At 45.0% G+C, this 3,946-nt stretch overlaps 1 non-coding gene across 1 annotated transcript; it reads left to right on the forward strand.

The window, feature by feature from the left end:
- Nucleotides 1-943: 943 nt before the first annotated feature.
- Nucleotides 944-1,047, forward strand: LOC127199730 (U6 spliceosomal RNA). Its single transcript, XR_007831994.1, has one exon. It is a non-coding gene; the product is annotated as a U6 spliceosomal RNA (small nuclear RNA).
- Nucleotides 1,048-3,946: the final 2,899 nt, after the last annotated feature.

Below are 3,946 nucleotides of genomic sequence, written 5' to 3' on the forward strand. Positions count from 1 at the left end.
GAGGATTACCAAACCAGCGTAATCCCTAACAAACTATAAACATGTGTGCTTATACCCACAGATAATGTAGTCTTCACCCACTCAACAAGGAAACATCTCTGTGGAACAGAGACCATTGCAGAAAGCCACACCAACCAACCAGCATGCAGAGTTGTGGATCCCAGTCCTAATGGAGACATCTTCACAATACTTTCTCGCCTAAAGCACAGGGAGAAGCCGGGGTGGGGGTGGGGGGGTTGGGGGTGGAGGCGGGTGTGGGGACTGGAGGGAAATTGTAAGGGACAGAGAATCAGGGACTTTGCTATGAGATTGCTTCTCCTGGTAACATCAGAAGCTATACCCAGAAAGTCTCACCAACATGGCTGCTCACATGTGAGCTGAACAAGGATAGCAACACACATGCCAAACTGGATAGGGAAATGCCCATGAGGCCTCAACCCTACACAAAGAATTACAGGCAACTGAGTACAGCCTAACGCAAGAGGGATGGCCTTCCTTAGCGTAGAACACACACTGGCTGTCTACTACCAAACATTCTGCGTTGAAAATATACATACAAGGGGCTGGAGCGATGGCTCAGTGGTTAAGAGCACTGTCTGCTCTTCCAAAGGACCTGGATTCAATTCCCAGCCACCACATGGCAGCTCACAGCTGTCTGTAATCCTAGTTCCAATGGCTCTGACATCGTCACACTAAGATAAAATTAAAAAAAAAAATTAAAAAAAGAAAAAGAAAATATACATACAAGAAACACTGTATGAACTAAACAGGCTATATTTGTCAATAGATGTATATAAAAATATATCTGCATACAATAACAGCTGGTGAATAGGGAATCCACGAACTTGACAGTGAGTGGGTAAGGGTATATGGGATGGTTTGGAGGGAGGAAAAGGAAAAGAGAAATATTATAACTAAAATACAATCTCAAAAATAAACAACAGTGCTCGCTTCGGCAGCACATATACTAAAATTGGAACGATAGAGAGATTAGCATGGCCCCTGTGCAAGGATGACACGCAAATTTGTGAAGCGTTCCATATTAAAAATAAATAAACAGCAACAAAAATAAATTATTTTCACAAATGTTAGCCAGGTGGTGGTGGTGGTGGTGGTGGTGGTGGTGGTGGCGGCGGCGGCGGCACAAGCCTTTGATCTCAGCACTCGGGAGGCAGAGGTAGGTGGATCTTTGAGTTCTAGACCAGCCGAGTCTACAAAGCAAGTTCCAGAATGGCTAGGGTTACACAGAGAAACCCTATCTTTAAAAAACAAAACAAAACAAACAAGCATTTAGCTTAGGGTTCACACCTAGTGTGCTACACTCAGAGAATCTCAACACATATAGGATGCTTTCTTGCTGCCATGACAAAACAGCTGGCAAAAGCAACTTGAGGAAGGTTGAACTCGGCTGAGAGCTTGAAGAGATACAGTATATCACGATGGGGGATGGATGGCGGCAGCAGAGGCATGAGGTGACTGGACACATTGTAGCAAAAAGAGATGACGCCTGGTGCTTTATTCCCATTAAAAGAGGTTTCGTGTGTGTGTGTGTGTGTGTGTGTGTGTGTGTGTGTGTGTGTGTGTGTGTGTGTGTGTGTCTGTGTGCCTGTAGGAGAGTATTGCTGGTGACCTCAGAAACCAAGGGGTGTGTGTGTGTGTGTGTGTGTGTGTGTGTGTGTGTGTATTGCTGGTGACCTCAGAAACCAAGAGAGGGTACCAGATTCCTTGGATTTGGAGTCACAGGTGAGACTGATGTTTGTGTTAGGAACTGAACTTGGGTCTGCTGCAAGGGCAGTTTGTGCTGGTACCCACACAGCCATCTCTCCAGGCCCTCCTTTATCCCTTCTCATTTATTCTGCAATGCTAGCTCATGGGATCGTCCCATGCACATTTAGGTTGGGTCTTCTCTCCTCAGCTCCTTCTGGAAACACCCTCACACACTTGCCTGGAGGCCGGTTATCTCCTAGGTGATTTTAAATCTAGTCAAGTTGTCAGTGATGATGAACCATCACATGTATCAACTGTTATATCACTATACAGAACAAAAGACAACCCCAACCCCACCCTCCACCCCCCCTGCTCTGTCTACCAGGAGTGACTGAAATTCAATGAAAATGGAACTAAGATAAAAGCACATTATCAGTGTAAGGATGGGTTAAACTAGGAGGCGATAGAAGTGGAAAACACAGTTAGGAGCAGCATACATGGTCACAGGTGTTTTACAGGACAATAGTAATGACACGAACTAAAGTGACAAAATAGCAGGATGTCGCAGTGTGTGAACTCATGAAAAAAAAAATCCATCTTAAAATGGAAAGGCATCAATGGCCAATTACCAAATGGCAGGAAGTGAAGGTGAGGGTTGGCGTCAAAGATGCTCACAATCTGTTTTGTTTTCCTTGGTAAATGGTAAGATCATTAGTGAACGTGTAGGTAAAGATGGCATAGCTGGAATGCCTTACTTTGAGAAAGTTTTCCACATCAATATGCCATAATACACTGAGTGTACACATTCATGTATGCATTAAAAACTACTAAATGCAGTCAGAAAACTAAAGGAGCTAAATAAATGCATGTTCATTCTCACAAGATAGAGCTTTCCATAGTCTGGGTTTACCCCGGACACTTTTTCTGCTGCTCAGTTATTCTAAATCAACTTTGGGATGAAGATTCACTAGTACATGCGAGAGCTCAAAGTAAGCAACACCAAAATACTTTAGAAGTTCTGGGGCTGGAGAGATGACTCGGCCATAAAAGCTAGGCTCACAACCAAAAAATATAAAAGTCCTGACTATAGGAAATGTTGACACAGTGAACATTATCATTCAGTTGGAAAATTATTGTTGTGGTGGGTTCGTTGGTTTTTATTACAAATTCCCAAGAACCAGCTCAGTAGGATTGAATGAAATTCATTTGACATTGCAACAACAACAGCTCAGGAAGTCCCTGAAACTGACCAGATTCTCGAGGCTCCTCCTTTACCAAAAGGCTATTAGGCATCATCACTCTTGAATAAGCCAACCTGCAAGGAATACTCTGAGACACTGTCTGGAATACCCAGCGGCCAGCTCGGCTGCCTAGGAAGGACACTGAGCTGAGCTGCCTGGAAAGGACACTGTCAAAGCGGCTGTGCAGTGTGCGCCAAGTCCCAGGTTTTCTGAGCTGTCACCCATGCTGGGGTGGGCTTTGGCGACGCAGCTATCTTTGAGTCATTTCTGCTCCTGTAAGTAACTGTTCACCCATACTCCCGTGAGGAACCTCAATAAAGCTCAGTCGTTCACCAAGTTGGACTTTCAGGGAAACTGTATTTTGGTATGTCATCATATCCCTACCTGAGATGAATAGACATTTTTACGTATTTCTACAGGAATTGTGTCACACAACAGGGGCCAGCAAGGTAGCTCAGCAGGTAAAGGCACCTACTCCCAGGCCTCACAGCTTGAGCTCCAACCCTGAGAAGCACAGGGTGGAAGAAAATACTCCACAACAAGTTGTTCTCTGATCTCCACACTCATCCATGGCATATGCACCTCCTCCTTCCATGTTAATATATAAATGTTGAAAAAAATTTAAACCGCCAGGTGTGGTGGTGCACATCTGTAATTCCAGCACTCAGGAAGACTTCTCCCCTCCAAAAGACCTGTCTTCTCATTCATGTTGTATAAAATAACCTTGCTGATTCTCAGGGTTGCTGGTGTGTCTCCATCCAAGGACACGGGCAGTGATCCCAGCTGTATGTTACACGTGTCTGTCCTTCTTAATCTCCTGTTGTTCCCTGTCAGGTTTCCAGGATCTACCTGCAAGGGCCATGACACAGTATCATCTTCAAGAACCTTCCCTCCAGCAGGGTGGTGGTGGCTCACGCCTTTATTTCCAGCACTCAGGAGGCAGAGGGAGGTGGATCCCTGCGTTCAAGGCCAGCCTGGTCTACAAAGTGAGTTTCAGG

The sequence above is a fragment of the Acomys russatus genome, chromosome 15, assembly GCF_903995435.1.
Source record: "Acomys russatus chromosome 15, mAcoRus1.1, whole genome shotgun sequence".
Lineage (NCBI taxonomy): Eukaryota > Metazoa > Chordata > Mammalia > Rodentia > Muridae > Acomys > Acomys russatus.